This window comes from Acinonyx jubatus, chromosome B2 (assembly GCF_027475565.1).
Source record: "Acinonyx jubatus isolate Ajub_Pintada_27869175 chromosome B2, VMU_Ajub_asm_v1.0, whole genome shotgun sequence".
Taxonomy (NCBI): domain Eukaryota; kingdom Metazoa; phylum Chordata; class Mammalia; order Carnivora; family Felidae; genus Acinonyx; species Acinonyx jubatus.
Genome location: NC_069385.1, coordinates 112,323,364 through 112,340,810, shown reverse-complemented (window position 1 = coordinate 112,340,810; position 17,447 = coordinate 112,323,364). Strand labels below are relative to the sequence as shown.

The following is a 17,447-nucleotide window of genomic DNA, read 5'->3' as shown; positions in this document are numbered from 1 at the left end:
TTTTAGCACAGAGCACTGTTCAGGGAGCTTGTCCACCAGCCTAAGGCAGGCTAGAACCAAACTTTGTTCCATACATTAAAAAGGAAGAAATTACAACCATAGTGACAGCTTCTGCATGGCCCGATGGGACCAGAGCTCCAGACAGAGCCATACTGAAGTCACTTTTGAAAATTGTTCACTCTCCTGTCATTCCCCTCCTTGCCCCAAACGCATGTTTCCTAACTTTCCCTTAACATTCATACAGATTCCTTCTCCCTGCTCTCTTTACCAGGCGGCCCCCTCATTGTTCTGTTCCTCTCCACATTTCTGTAAGTGAACATCTAGCAGACTGTAAATGATTGTGGTCTACAGAGTCGACTTAATTATTGTGGAAACTCATTCTTGGTTGTTCATCTTTAAAGGAAGCTCCCATCCTATAACTAGGAATCTAGCATGTCTTACAGAGGAGAATTCTGTGATTCTCAAACTCCAGGCTGCACCAGAATTATACAAGGAACTCGTAAAAAATGCAGTTTGCCCATGGTGGGGCCCACATTCACCAAATGCCTGCACGGAGCTCAGGATTTCGATTTGGCACTTTAACAAACCCTGGCATAGACAGAGTCTAAGATCTTCCCTCCCTCTCAATTCCTGGGCCCTTCAGAGTCTACATTTTCAAAAGTTCCTCAAATGATTCTGATGCAGCTGAGCCACAGACCTCACTTAAAAAACACTGGCCCACACATCTTCCCTCATCTTCCTCCAAGATATCTTGACAATTCCAAAGCCCATCAGGGCACATATTCCTTTCTTCCTCAGTGGATGCAAAGTTGAGGGTGGGGAGAGCTGGCTGTTTAGAAAGTGAAAAAAGAGACAGAATGATGAGTGTTGGAGCAATTGAGGCTATAACAGAAAAGAGAAGGTTGGATGACCACAGACAAACTTTGACTTCTTAACAAATTCTTTTAGAGCAAGGGTCAGCAAATCTCTTCTGGAAAAGGCCAGATTTTCCTTTGTGGACCATATGGTCTCTGTTACATATTCAATCTGTTGTTGTAGCATGAAAGGGAATACAGACAACATGTAAACATATAAACATGATATCCTCCAGTAAAACTTTATTTACAAAAATGGTGTGCTGGCCATGGGGTGTGAACCATAGTTTATTTATGCCTGTTTTAGAGTCAATATTATAATAAATAACTTCAAGCAAAATTTTAGGAGAAGACCTAAATGTAAGACAGGAAACCATCAAAATCTCTTCAACCTCAGCCAGAGCAACTTCTTATTAGACATGTTTCTGGAGGCAAGGGAAACATAGGCAAAAATGAACTATTGGGACTTCATCAAGATAGTTTCTGCCCAGCAAAGGAAACAATGAACAGAACTAAAAAGCAGCCTATAGAATGGGAGAAGATATTTGCAAATGACGTATTTGATGAAGGGTTAGTATCCAAAATCTATAAGGAACTTATCAAGCTCAATACCCCCAAAACAAATAGTCCAGTTAAGAAATGGGCAGAAGACACAAATAGACATTTTTCCAAAGAAGACATCCAGATGGCTAACAGACACATGAAAAGATACTAAACATCACTCATCATAAGAGAAATACAAATCAAAACCACATTGAGGTACCACCTCACACCTGTCAAAATAGCTAAAATTAACAACATGATAAACAACAAGCATTGGTAAGGATGCAGAAAAAGAGGAACCCTCTCACACTGTTGGTGAGAATGCAAATTGGTGTGGTCATTCTGGAAAACATTATGGAGCATCCTCAAAAGTTAAAACTGGTACTACCCTATGACCTAACAATTGCACTACTAGGCATTTGCCCAAAGGACACACAAAAAAATACAGATTCAAAGGGGCACATGCACCTGATATTTACAGCAGTATTATCAACAATAGTCAAACTATGGAAAGAGCCCAACTGTCCATCAAGTGATAAATGGGTAAAGAATTGTGGGGTATACACACACACACACACATATATATTCAATGGAATATTACTCAGCTATCAAAAAGAATGAAATCTTGCCATTTGCAATAATGTGGATGGAACTACAACGTATTATGCTAAGTGAAATAAGTCAGTCAGAGAAAGACAAATACCATATGATTACACTCCTATGTGGAATTTAAGAAACAAAACAGAGGAACATAGGGAAAGGGGGAAAAAAGAGAGAGAGAGAAGCAAACCATAAGAGACTCTTAACTATAGAGAACAAACTAAGGGTTGATGGATGGGAGGTAGGCAGGAAATGGGTTCCATGGATGATGGGCATTAAGGAGGGCACTTGTTGTGGGCCACCTGGGTGGCTCAGTCGGTTGGGTGTCTGACTTTGGCTCAGGTCATGATCTCACAGTTTGTGAGTTCGAGCCCCACATCGGGTTCTGTGCTGACAGCTTAGAGCCTAGAGCCTGCTTCAGATTCTGCATCTCCCTCTCTCTCTCTCTCTGCTCCTCGCCCACTCATGCTCTGTCTCTCTCTTGCTTTCAAAAATAAATAAAAACATTAAAAAAAATTTTTTTAAATATATAAAAAAAGGAGGGCACTTGTTGGGACGAGCACTGGGTGTTATATGTAAGTGATGAATCACTAAATTCTACTCCTGAAACCAATATTACACTATATGTTAACCATACTAGAATTTAAGTAAAAATTTGAAGAAAAAAAAAGAAAAAGAAAAAGAAAAAAAAATTCCAGGAGAAGAGACGTTGGGGTGTTGAGTTCTAACTGCACTTTTGGAAATTGTTTTAAAAACAACAGGAAAGAGAAAAGCTGACTGGCACACTTGCTGAAAGCAGACCTCTCTACAGATAAGCGTTACTGGAATGTTCAAGCCCTCTGGCTTCTCCTGTGAGCATAAAGGAGAAGAAATAAAGAGAAAGGGAGGAAAAAAAAAAGAAATACGCATTAAAAAAATAAATAGTTGATAAATGCTCTGGAAATAATGAGCAATCACTTACCACCACAAAGACTGATACAGAGAAGCTATAGAAAGAACAAAGAATTTGGGGCCAAAAGAACTTTATTTAATTCATCCAAGTGTGCTGGGCACTGAGTGTGGCTGAGATTCTGCCCTTGGAAATACTGAATCTCATGGGGCACAGGTTCCTAACCAGACGGTTGGAACTGCATGTGTAAAAGTAGCGGAGACCCAGGAGAGGATGATCTATCTCAGCCTGGAGGTGCGGGAGGGCTTATTGGAGGGGGTGACACAAACAGAATCTTAAAATTAGAGAGAAGTTGGCTCGATTTTTTAAAATAAAGGGGAAAAAGAAAGGGCATTACAAGAAGAGGCAAAAACATGAGCAAAAGTATGCAGGTGAGAAATGGCAAAATGGTGACCTCAAGCCTGGGAAGAGAGCAGGCTCAGGAAATGGGGGTTGTGTCCCACTTCAGGAGCTTGGCATATCTGGTTTATTGCCAACTGGGTCACAGTTCCCCAACAGCCCAACAGCCCCGGTTGGTCTGTCCCCTGTACACACCTCTATAAATAGTCCCTCCCCTTAACAACCTCTGCAAATATCCCAGCTGAGGGCGTCATCTCTCATTCTTGCTGGGACTGAAAAGTTTGGATGGACATGGGTAAGCACCCCTCCTCTCCTTGGGCCAGCATTAGGAAAGTCAGTTTTTCTCAAAGGAAATCCTCACTGCTAGCCTCTTCAGCATCCTTAAATAGCTGCAAAGTGGGTGGGAATAAGCTCCAGGTAGCAAAATTGGTTTCAGCTTGGGGCGCCTGGGTGGCTCAGTCTGTTAAGTGTCTGACTTTGGCTCAGGTCATGATCTCATGGTCCGTGAGTGTGAGCCCCACGTTGGGCTCTGTGCTGACAGCTCAGAGCCTGGAGCCTGCTTTGGATTCTGTGTCTCCCTCTCTCTCTGCCTCTCCCCTGCTCAAACTCTTGTCTCTCTCTCTCTCTCTCTCTCTCTCTCTCTCTCTCTCTCAAAAATGAACAAACAAAAAAAATTGGTTTCAGCTTTTCTGGAAAGTGCTCATGATTTAGTTTGGGAACTAGACATGTGAAATAATTCTCACAAGAAAGGATGAGAAACTGCTCGACAGAGGTACAGGAAGCATACCATGGATTCATGAGGGAACTAGACATGTGAAATAATTCTCACAAGAAAGGATGAGAAACTGCTCGACAGAGGTACAGGAAGCATACCATGGATTCATGAGGGAGACGGTGGGGAACACTGGCTGGCGATGTCCCGCCCCCCACCTAGGGAGAGGTGGCTGATGTGTGGATGCATGTTTGGGATGGGGCATAACATCTAGGGTGACTTCAGTCATGGAAAGGCAGAGTGTGGCACACATGGAAGATGAGGCTAGAAAGTGAGTTTGGGGCTGTGCTGCGCTTAAAGTATGGACTCTAATGCATCAGGGACAGGAAGACAGTTGAAGGTAGCTGACCAGGTGAGGGACATCCAGGCAGTCCTATGGGAGGTTCACCCAGTAGTGGCATGAAAGTGATTGGAAACCATATGAATGGAGACAAAGAAGCCAGATGCGACAATACAGGTGAGAGATGAGGAAATGGGAAAGAAGGGGCAGTTTCCAGAGTTCTGAGGGAGAACTAGTCAGAATAACCAATTCGGTTGTGGGGAAAAAGGGGATGAAAGAATATGAAATTGGATGAAGCTTTCCCACCATGACAACTGCTGATGTCATTAACTGAGATAGTAGAAAAATACAGGAGGGGGAGTTAAGGAATTATAATTAGTTAAACTGAGGCACATTTCCCTACGGGTGTGCACTGAGGCATCCTGGGGGTTTTGGCTTGGTACTCACCAGCATTATGATTTGAGGCAAGTTTCTTAACCTTTCCCCTCAGTTCTCTCATCTGTGAAATGGACAACATTTACTTACCTCATGGGGTTCTGTGAGGATTAAATGATAAGGCAAGCAAAGCTAGCAAAGAGTCTGGTACATAAAAGTAATCGACAAATGTCACTGTTATTGTGACAGGGTCATTGCAGCAGAGATGGGAGTGTGGAGTTGAAGAGAAGGGCAGAGCCAGAGCTACATAGAGACCTGGAAGTTGTCTCTGTAGAGAAAGTAGTTGGGCTCTGAGAGGGGCTGAAATCCATTTGGGAGAAGAGTGGAAGGAAATAGACAAAGGTCTGGGAGCCAAGGATTTGTGAATTTGTTATAAGCAGATCCAGAAGTGTTTTTTCCCTCCAATGAGGCCACATCCTACCACTGGACTCTTCAATTTCTTTATAAAAGTCATTCTGCTCTTTGTGCATCCAGATGCCGTGAAAATCCTCATGTTTTTGACAAATATCTTAGTTACCTTCTCCAGGTATGACATACCTTTTGTATAATAACTTAGTTCTATCAGCCTGGGCTTGGAGACAATAAGAAACAAAACTCTGGAACAAAGTCAAGGATTGGGGTCAGGAGAGTTCTAGTATAGGCTGGAGCAGTCTTGCACAGTGCGGGCCATGGGTTAGCAAGGCAGGTTCCCAGGCCCCAGCCACAAAGATCCAACAGGTGGTTCCTACGTGCAAGGAAGTTTAACCAGTGAACTGAAGGGATGGGTTCCAGATGCTACAAGCACTAACAGAGAAGCCTGTATAAAGAATCAGAAAGAAAAGAACCCTTCTTCTCCACAGAGAGATGGAAAGGGTAGTTGTGTTTAGAAATATTATTTTTTAAACTATATTCTTTTCTTTCATCCTAGGATTCTTTTTTGTTGTGTAATACAAGATTTTGTGGATGTTTTAATTGCCACCCTTTGTTCACGTCCTTGTGATGCTGGTGGGCCATGAAGAAGCGAGGTTTTCTCAAAGTTGCCCATTCACTCCTTTCTAGCCCTCTGGGGTCTGGGGCCTCTGTGGCCTCGCACCTGCAGCCCACGTCTGTCTTGGCTTTGGTAGTTTGCACATTGGAAGCCTTAGTTGCGGAGCTCTGGCGTGAGTCTCACTACCCACTGTCAGTGTTCTGACGTTCCTGGTGGTGAGCTTGGGCACTCTTTCCTTTCCTGCCTCCATGTGGACACAGGTTATGTGAAAGCATTTTGCCTCAACTTCTTTGTTGCTACTTCAGTTCCCCGCCAGAATGCAGTTCCATCCCGAGCTTCATTCACCTTGGCTGGGACCCTGATGTCCATTTCTGCCTCCTGCAGATCCTTTCAACCTAAAGGACTAGCTTCTATTTCTTCTATCTCCACCTGCAGGCTAAGATCTGATTACAAGTTGACTGCTGATGATGGTTGACAGGAATGTTTCTGACCTGACTTTGAGTTTTGCCTGCCTCTAAGAAAGAAGTCTGGTTGGTATATGAACCATATCTATACGGCATATCTGTATGTTTTTGTTTACATTTCCCAATTAGTTCTTTGACAACCCAAAAAAGTAGGTTATCACCCTCCTATATCATGTATATATATTATTATATATAAATTATATTATTTATAATATGTATAATATTATATTATACATATTATAAATAATAAAATATATAAATGATATTATATATAATATATATTATATATATAATTTATTTAAAATCTTCAATTTATTTTAATAGAAAGAGAGCAAGAGTGAGAGCATGTGAACAAGCAGGGAGGGAGGGAGCGTGAATCCCAAGCAGGCTCCATGCTGTCAGTGCAGAGCCCAACTTGGGGCTTGATCTCACCAAACTGTGAGATTGTGACCTGAGCTGAAATCAAGAGTTGGATGCTTAAGGACGAAGCCACTGAGGCGTTCCAGTATCATCCTCGGTTTTATATAGATAAGGGAAGTAGGGCTCAGGGAGGTTAAGGAACTTGTCCACAGTGACACAGCTACTAAGAGTGTATACATGAAGATTCTAGTCCTGATCTTCATGACTCCAGAATTCGTGTCCTTTCTTCTATACTGCAAGGGGAGGCCTCCTCCTGGTGTTCCCACCTGAGATTACTATGACACTTGAGCTCCCACAGCAAGTGATCTGGCTGCCTTTTATTGGGTCAGCCAACCTGCAGTTAGGTTTGCTTCCCCAAGTGCCTGTAGCATCTGCATTGGGTTTGCTCCTCTTCCTCCCTCCCTACCAGACTCGTGGCTGCCTAAGCCTGTCCAAGTCCTGCAAGCAGCAAGCACTCACAAGCTGACTGTTTTACCCTCCCAGTCCCTCCTCACCATGATCCAAAATATGCTGCAGCATCATTGTCATAAAGCTGAGGAAGCTCAAGCTTTAGGACCCTCACTTGCACGAGCCCCTGAGAGAATCTTGGTAGTATGGGCACATGGTCATGGGGTGTTAGTACTTTTCAAAACTAGATATTTTAATTGCAGTCAGTCCAGACCACTGGATTTTCCCACTTGGACTTCCCCTCCATTGCACCTCCCATCTAGTCTGGGAGTGTGGAACAGTGGAGCGACCATTGGTACTTAAGGGTCTGACAAAGAAGAACATTTGATCTGGTTTTAGAGCAATATAGCTGCATGGTTGTTAGTTGCTTCTGTTTATGCTGAAGTTATTGTTAGTGGCCCTGGGGTAGGAACGGTTTCCAGCAATATGTTGTCCACTCATTATACCAACACACTCGGCACTTTGGCAGGAAGATATGGCTCTGGAGGTTATTCTATGATTTGCACATGCTCTGTGGCACCCAGCACTGTCAGATTTTGGCACTGGAATAGAAACAAGGTTGAAATGTAGGAACACAGAGATGGCTCTGCACAGGTGGACACTTCCTCCAAATCTGACAGCTCTCATATGAAAGAAACATGATGGAGTCTTCCCATATTTGAAAATTCTAACAATTTACATGACATTAAGAATGACAAATTGCAACGATGGAAGAATCTTTTCTAAACTGCCAAAAATAGAAATAAGTTTCAGCCAACCATGTTTAGAAGAGAAATTGAGTAATCTTTGTATCCTCTCTATAGAAAACGATATAACAAAAATGGTTATGTGAAGTAGCAATCAAAGATTATGGAGCAAAAAATGTAGAGAAGAAGTATCATGGAAGTGTGTCAAGCAGTTAATTAAATTATTGGAGTTTTATGGATTTGGTTATTTGTTAGCCTTTTAAGTTTGTAATGCGCTATGATGCAGTTTTCTCATTACTTTGCAAATATTCAATTTCATATCTACTTTTGAATAATTAATTTTGAATTTTTTTAATTACCCCCCTCCCTCCCAGTGCATAAGCTTCAGGTCCCATGAAGGATCCCAGAGATCCTTCTCTGATAGTGGCATTTAAAAAAGGGCCATCTAGATCAAGGGTACAACATGAAAGAGTCAGCAGGCTTTTTAAAAATGTTGTCTTTGTGTTTCCTTTGGGAAGTTAAATAGCTCAACTGAGGAGCAAATCTCTGTCCTTTGCCTTCCTGGTACCAACTGTGAACTAGCATCTTCACCCAGACATTAGCATGTAGGCAGAGAATGGCATGAGCGATTGAAGGGTCAGAAAACCCTCTTTCATGGAGGGCACAGAGTTGGAAAAGAACCCAAATTTGTTTACTAAAAGTCTATTCATTAGATGTATACATAAATATAAAATGTGTGAGGTATTATTTTTGTATTCCTTACGATCACCCTGGAATACAAAGAAGTGAAATCGTTCAAACTTCAATTAAGTCCACTAATATTTGCCTTACTAATAAAAACACAGAGAAGCCACATATCATGTTCACATAGAAAAAGATGTCATGAAACGCATTTGATTATCTCAACCACTTGGATGAAGTTTCCAAAAATAATCATCCACACTCAAGACCTTATCTGGAGATAATTTCCCCTACCACTTGGCTTAACTATTTTCAGGTTAAATGAAGGGATGGGCAAATGAAAAGTAATAACCCTAATTTGAAGATTAAAACTTGACTACTGATAGAAAAATCAGCATTATTTTCACTGACGATTAAACTGAACAAACCAAAGAAAAGCTTAAATCATGTTTTTATGTTACATTGTGATGACGCAGATCTATCATAAAATAAATGCTGTGAAGCTGCAACTGTAAAGAAGGAAACTATGAAATCTACTAATTTTTTTTTTTTTACTGTATGAAAAAAGTTTTCCCATATTATGCACATTAAACTCATGTGGCTCAGAATGAGGTAAGGAAAACATTTCACATAGGAGGACTGGATTTCATTCTATACTTGGGGCTCTTCTTATAAGCCTCATTCTGTTTGTTCCAGACACAAGGGCTTTTTCACATCTTTATCAAACCCGAATGTCTAGAAGCAGGAATGCAGGCTTTCATAGTTCAGGGGATTTAAGAAGAGAACCTACATGATGTCATGAATAAGAACCACATTGGAAGATGAAAAATAGGAGCTGAACACCAACACAGGCCTTCCCCATGTTTGATGTGGACTCAGATAAAGCTGACCCACTCCCCTTGCCTCTGGGGATCACGGTCACCTGCTGCTGCAGCCCAGGCCCATCCCCCAGGGTCCTCCCTTGGCCATCCTGCACCAGTGGCTTCCTGCCCTCAGCTCTTCCATTTCCACTCCCCTGGTCACAACCCACCCCCCCACCCCCGCCGCCACCTCCACTTTGATTCCTGTCATTAAAGCTTTGATGCATTATCCCAAGGAGAAAAAGAAATTTTCCCTCACCAACTCTCTCAAATATTTCCCTTGCACTGTACCTCTAGTCTGACAGCCCAGGATCCAACTGACAAAATCGTCATCACAAAGTGATGTAGGAGATGCAGTTTCCTTATCTCTTCCACCAGAGACAGGGAAGGAAAAGCTGAAAGGGGGCCTTTTCCACTGCCAGATGACTATAAAGAAATCTCTAGAAGAGCAGATTGCTAGGTCAAAATTTCATGACAATGATTCCATCAATATGGGGAATGTCAAAGTCACCTGTGATATGACCACATTTTATGCCTTAGTTAGAACAGCTGAGGTGGATATACATGTATGAAGATGGATAAACTGCCGAGACATATTATTGAGTGAAAAAAGAAGCTTCAGAATGATGGCATTTACTACAATGTTAGTTTGATGAGGGCAAGGATCTTTGTTTTATTTTGGATTTAATTGCCAGTGTCCAGAACAGCTCCAGTACAGGGCAGCCACTTAACATTTGCTGAATACTGAATGACTATTTATGGAGCAAAATACAAATATATTCACATGAAGTAACATTATAGATTCTGTGTGAATTTACTATATATATACATAAAAATATGCATTTATATATAGTAACCAGAAATATATTATATAAGTAAAATTTTGTACTATTTATGTATTTCTAGTAATATATAAATAACATATATAAAAATTTATGTATCTATTTTAAGCTATGTATTATTCTATACAAATATAAATATATACATATATGTAAGTATACAAGCACATATACATATATAGAAAAAGGGAAATTATATATATATAATTATATATATATGCACATATATATAAAGAAAAAGTTAAAAACATCTCATACACACAATTTTAACTGGGGTGGTAGGGATTGAGAGATTGGAGTGGGTTGTCAAAGGGAAGTTAGTGCTACTGGTAAGGTTTTAATTATATTAAAGGAAAATACATACAAGTATTATAAAAATTAAAAATTAAAATTAAAAGTGCTGTGGCATAATTCCAGCTAGGCTATGTGGATCTTATAGCCACATGCAACATAGAATAAACTTAGAAAATCCCTCTACAGGCTGCACACAGCAAATTTTGGGTCTGTCTTGGTAATACACTTCCCAGATTTCTGCACCTGTTACCAGGAAGCCAGCTGTGGTTGGTTCCCCAACCCCTTTCCTCCTCTTTCCTGATAAGGAGTGAACCCCGGGAGGAGGAACGGTAGGAGCGGCCACATTTCAGAGCGGTACACTTCATTCTCCTTTCTCTCTTACTGTGCCCCTGTCCTTCGCCCACTGGCCAAAATGCTGCTCTCCAGGCTTCTGGAAAACAGTCCCTCACTGCTGTGGTACCGGGCCGAAGCGTGCCATGTCCTCAGATTACCTGCGTTTACCTCACCTAAGAAAGGAGTTGACCACCAAATGAAACACACTAGGCTTGAATGATAGATATTTCTAGCTTAACCTTCTTAAGGTTGTTATCCCATTTGTCCAAATGAAACAAACCGAGGGGATTTCAAGCTTAGGAGAGAAGGAGGATATTTGGGGCGGAGCATCCCTAGCCCCACCAGAGGTCTCTACTGTTAGGGACCCGGAAGGGGGGGGGGGGAAAGGAGAGAGTTATATGGAGAATCCAGGCTGCAGCAGGGACAGGCTGACCATCTTGCATCTCAACCTCTGGCAGATTTGGTGTGCGACGGTGAATGACAGAGACTGATGGGTGTTCCTTTCTGTGGGTACCTTAGATACCATCTACGGCACTGTCACCTACCGCACTTGGTGAAAAATGGGGTTTTAAACCCTGGAGTCAATCTTCTGTCAAACAAAACTATTCCAGAAAAATGGTTAACTGAACACAGAAGCAATGAGTCTGGGGATAATAAGGCCCTGTGGGCTCTGTTTGCTAATGGCAAAAACCAATTATTTCACACAGCATATGTAATTAAAATGGAAGGGGTAATGAGCAATAAAGTTATGAAATGAATATGCTAACCAATTAGGTTTTCACTTCCGCTTAAAAATTTTTTTAAAGAGCCTATCTATTGTATATCCAAGCCAACATAATCAGCTTAACAAAACTTAATGAGTTCGGAGAGAGCAACAGACCACTAAATCCTGTCTATCTCCCTGCAGGGCATTATCAAAAAACATCTTGGGCCTCGGTGAGAAAAATCACACACACACACACATATACACACACGCATGCGTGCACACGCACGCACACACACCCCACATTAGGCAGAGCATCACTTTTCCATGATCTCATACATATCAAATGCTGATCCTGCTTGTGTTCACAGAATAAAGTGGGTCACAGATATTCATTGAGATCATAAGGGCCAGATAAATGCTAGAGGACAGCAACCCAGGAACTGCCAGACTTAATGGAGTGGCACAAAATTGGAATTTAACCTACGAGTCAGTAAATCAACCATTTAGATAGTTCTGGACCAGTAAGTATGGTGGGACTTTTGTTTAATTTAGTGCAGACTAAGAAGACTAGAAAAGGACGGGATATACTAGAAAAGCACAAAAGACGAAAGGGTTGGTGTGCACACATGTGTCTTGTGTGTGAGTGTGGAGTGTGCATGTGCAAGGTGTTGTGTGATTATGTCGTGTGTGTGCGTATGGAAGTACATGTGTGCACACTTATATTGGCACAGCTGTGACTGATGGAAATGATTTAGTCACCCAGCGTTATCTGAGTTAAGTGATGAGCATTGCAGACTAATGGTTTAAAAGCCTCAATTGCTCTCTCTCATATCAGTGGACTGTAAAATTCTAAGGTGACATATCTCACTGTTTCACTGCAATATGGGAGAATGAGCAACATAGGACTTGAAATATGAGGCACTATACTACAGTCTTGTAAAAGGAATATGCCAGGCATTTGCTTGTGATCACTAATATAAATTTCTAGTGAAAGAAAAAGATAACCGTGCATACATTCAAAATCCAGATGGTGCTCAATTCGATCAAATCGAATACTCAATTTGATCACATTTAGTAATGAGACCTAAAGGGCCAGCCCACTGCTACATGGCACTTCTTGGAATAGCCATTGTCTGATTCCCATTAAACTCTTGTGGGTGAAGTCATCCATATGTTTCAAAGTTTCACTCAAGCCATCCAAAGGTAAATGCTGAGCTTCTAGAGAAATAAAACTCCTAAGAAGAGATTTGTAAACACGTCTCAACAGCACAGCTGGAGAGGGGAACCCACCATCTAAAAACTCAGGGTAACGCTGAGCTGATTTTCATCATGCAGTAAAGATGGGAAAAGTATAGAGCTGAATGTTAATATCTCTTATTGTATCTGCCAACTTCACGAAGGCATATGACATCATACACAGAACTGAGCTCCGGAAGCGTCTAAGTCTAGCTGCCTTGGGAAGTTCATAAATATCCATAGGCTATCCTGAATGTATAATTGGTCAAATGAGAGTGGGGAGTACTTCAATGGAAGAAAGTACTATATATAATAGTTCTACTTTGGTCTGTCAGCTTGAGGAAACCAGGTTCAGAGTATGTCTGGACATCTGAAAAACCTCCAATAGAATGATCTACATTATTAATGAAAGTATTGGTTACAAAACTTATTTCCAAAAATAACCGTATACAAGTGACTGGGCTCTAGGAACACACAACAAAAAGATGCAGTTTATCAAGCCATGGTTTGAGCCAGTACTGATCACTGACGATAAAACTGAGATATAAATAGCTGGACACAGTAGCACTGGCTGAACTCTACACGCAGCAGAACATGTTCATGGGGACACCGCACAGCAGGCTTTCCCATAAACAGTGTTCTATTGAGCACAAGCATCCTGTGAGATACTGATGGGCACTCTGAGGTGGAAGTTTGAGGAATGCTGTGCACTGTAACCCTCCTGTCCCCCTCCTAGGATCAGAAACTTGGAATTACACCAGTCTAGAAAGAGACAGGTGTAGGACAAAGGACAAAACAACTGCAGCGTTTGGTGCTAGCGTGAAGATCAACCCCACCTCCTCCCCTCCCCACCCCATACCCCACCAATACAAGAGCCCTGAGGCAGCCCTGCCTGCTAATGAACCCACACAGTCCCCACTATTCCTCCTCTGGAGCAGTTCCTTAAAGGCTGTCTGGGAACCCTCATACCAGGGAACCATCGCAACAAAGAAAAGGGCCAGGGGTAGTGTTGTCAGGTAAAATATAAGATTTCCCAGTGAAATCTGAATGTAAGATAAACAACAAACTTCATTTTCTAGTATAAGTGGCTTCTGTTCAATATTTGGGACCCAGTTATACTAAAGAGTTGTGCGTGATTTATCTTCTGTTTTTATTTTCTACATCTGGTAATCCCAGCCACGAGGCACACCTCTTCTATCAGTTTTGGAACAGTGCTCAACTCAGCACAAGTTTATGAGGCTCAAGACATTCAGAGAACAGATTGCTGTAGGATTCCCAAGAAATCTCTGTTCATCAAAATGAAGTAGAATAACCAAAAGCAAAGAACTGAACAGATTCACGGAAGCATAATAGAAATTAAGGGAACCAGAAGATGAGAAGAGAGATCAGCCTGAAATGCAGCTAGAGGGAGTGAACTAGTATTTCTGAGCAAAGCTTTCCGACTGAGGGAGCTTAAGAGGCAGAGTGACAGGTGGCACAAAGCTTTTCAAACAATGATGGAGGGTCTAATCGAAAGACAAACTTGACGTGTGTTTGACATGTGTACGGTGGAGAAAGGCGTATTGTTTCCCAGGTGGCCTTTTTCAGTCCCGCCCAATCCACCCCCCAACATAAATACTGGTTATGGTAATTTCAATGACATAACCAGCTGAACTTAACTGCAGTAGAAGCAGAATGGTAAATTCTGGCTTGGATTGTCACAGCAACTGATAGACGTTGTGCAAAGATCATGTCTTATGCTACAAATAAAGTCAGAGTTCATCTATCATCCTTCCAAAATACAGTCCCAATTGAACACAGTGACGGAAACTATTTTCGTCTTTGTTGGTATAAATCCCAGAATATCATATTTGAAAAAGGAAGCGCTGATGGATTCCCAAACTCCAGGGTGAAGGCAAATGCTATAACTCAGTGCAATTATTGTCCCTCATCGCAGGGTGAAATCTGATTATATGATGGCCAGGGGGAAATGACAGAGTTAAACTTGTCATATAGGAGGTTTAAAGATTCTCAGCTCTGTTCTTGACCCAAATCAAAAAGACCAGAAAAAAAAATCTCCTTGATTCAATTCTATTTCTCTTGCTTTAGTGTCTCTATGTTACCTCCAGAGGGGGCTCTGAGGAGGCCTCTGAACACTGAAGACTTATATAGGAGCTTACAATTTAGGAAACGCAATACCAAAATTCTAAGTATCTGACTTAGTAATGACCCATATCTACAAAGCCACAAAACTACTACCACTGATGCAAGTGTCCCCATCACTAAGAGAGCGGCTGCTACTGTTAGAATCAACTAGGACCCTGTCAAGAGAAGAGCATGTGGGAGACATACAAACTGCTCCCCACAATGTGAGGAAAACTCTACCCAAGAATTTCCAGCACCCTTTTTGAGCTTTTCCATGCTGTACCTTTGTCCCAAGCTCACAGGTCCTGTGATTTCACTGCAAGTGGAACATTCCAGAAGCCGGTTGACCTTTCCCCCCACTCTCATTCCAAAACATCATCTAGGGAGAGTTCATGTCAAAGGAAATCATCAGAAGCATATCATTTAAAAGCCAGTAAGAGACTGAATGTGCCACACTTACCAGGCCTGTAGCCTCAAGGATAATCAATCCTACCATGACTTCTATCCCTATCATCTTTGGCCACCCACAAAATGCAAGCCCCTGCAGGCAACTGTCATCTCACATATTATTCTTTACTTCCTTGCCCTACTGCCATGTCATTCTACCCACTCCTCCTTCCACTGCTGGCCTCCCTGAGAACCTGTCCTACACTGCTCTCTGGACCCCACATTCGCTGTTAATTAAGCTCTCCCACATGCTCAACATTTTTATTGGAACACCCCCTTCAGCTCTTTCTCTTCACTGAAATCTGACTTTTCCTTCAAGGATACTGACTTATCTGGAGCCCTCTCAAGTGGAGGATGTTCACTCTCCTATATGCAAATACTAGAAGGGCCAGGGTCATTGTGGTTTTCTTCGGAGTCACCAGTACCATTTCAATACCACCGTTTTTAACATCAAGGCCCAAACCTTTCCTCCTTTGAGATTTGTGCCCTTTGGTCCTGCTACCCACTCTCTCTGATGCTGTAACTTAAAGTATATATTGGTTCAAGGAGTGAACAAACCACCCAGCTACCTAAGCAGATTTGGGCTCCTGGCTCACAGTTTTCCTTTCTGCCCCATTTCCTGCCAATATCCTAATGACTTCAACACCCACAAAGAAACTCCATTTAACAACAGTAGCCTCAAAATTCTTTAACCTCCCATGATCTCTGTGACTATTTCTGCCTCACTTCCTCTCCTCCTACTCTTCAATCTGGTACAGTGAGCTTTCTGCTCCCTCGCTCTTTAAAATTGCTTTGGCAAAAGTCACTGTTCACTTCCCATCCAAATCTGATAGACTCCGCAATTCTCACCTAAGCTGACCACTCGGCAACTTCCAATACTGTTAATCGCATCCATCTCCTCAAAACACAACTTCTAGCAGGGCTTCTGAGATCTTACTCTTGACTCTCTCTTGCCTTTCACAGCTCTGTTTTGCTGGCCCTTCTGCCCCAGATCACCCCACTAATATTGGGGAGCCTAAGCATTCTGCCTCTGGTCCTTCTTCCCTCTTTTCCCTTGCTACCCATTTCACTGGACCACCTAATCCACTCTCACGGCTATAAGTCAGTGATCGTTGTCCCTAATTAACCCCTTGCCTTGAGCCCTAAAGCTATATATTTACTAGCTTAGACACCAATATCATATTCATTCTCAGTATATCCATAATTAAACCAATACACTCTCCTTCCAGACTTGCTTCTCTTCATGGATTCAGTCTTGCTAACCTGGGAGTCATCCCAGATTGTCAACTCACCCCCCACCCATCCTAACCAGTTGCAATCAGTTCTCCTTCCTAGTTACCGCTAACATATTTCTAATCTTTTCAATCCTGACTGTGGCTCATTTATCCAAGCTCTCATAATTTCTGACCTTGACTAGTACTACAGCATCCGTTCTACCTCCCCCCCAGGTCCCTGGTTACTCGGCACATTGCTTATCAGTGATCTTTCTTTACCAGAAATCCGACCATGTTACTCTCCTATTAAAAAGTTATAATGGCTCCTAATTGCTAGGAAAATTAAGTTCTAAATTAGGAAGCATGGCTTTTAGGCTTCTCATGAGTCTGGCCCTCTTTAGCTTTATTTCTTGGGAAATACTATCCAATCCACACAAATGCTATAGTCCAGCCAAACCGAAGACTTGAAACATCACAAAAATTCCACGTTCCACATCTCCATGCTATTGCTTGAGAAGTTTCCTAGGTGCTCCGTCTTTTGCTTCCTTCATCTATTTATTTGGTCAGACGTAAATTTGATTACTCTTTGAAGATTCTGTTCAAGTACCACTTCTTGCATGCAAGTTTTCCTAAACCTACCCAGAAGGAGTTGACCATTCCCCATCCATGTCCCATGGCACTCTCTGTGCATGTCCACTATAGGCCCTCTTCTAGATCATAACTGCTTCAATAAGTACTGGGTCTCAGTCACCTAGCATAACAGTCAGTACATAGATTCAATTCAGTGCTTTTTAAATGAATTAATAAGAGTCACTGCTCCTGCAGCTAAGAATAGTCTTTCATGCTTCCCAGAGTCTCTCTAGTAGAATATCCTATATTTTCCACATCATCTAGAATAGCACAGTACTTCGTGTGTTCTATAAAGCGAATAAACAATTGGTGAAAAAGTAATGTTTT

The 17,447-nt window shown here is 41.8% G+C and overlaps 1 protein-coding gene across 3 annotated transcripts in view; it reads right to left on the bottom strand.

The window, feature by feature from the left end:
* KIF6 (kinesin family member 6) overlaps nt 1–17,447 on the bottom strand; it is a 386,005-nt gene that overhangs the window by 174,444 nt on the left and 194,114 nt on the right. The gene's annotated exons all lie outside the window — the stretch shown is intronic.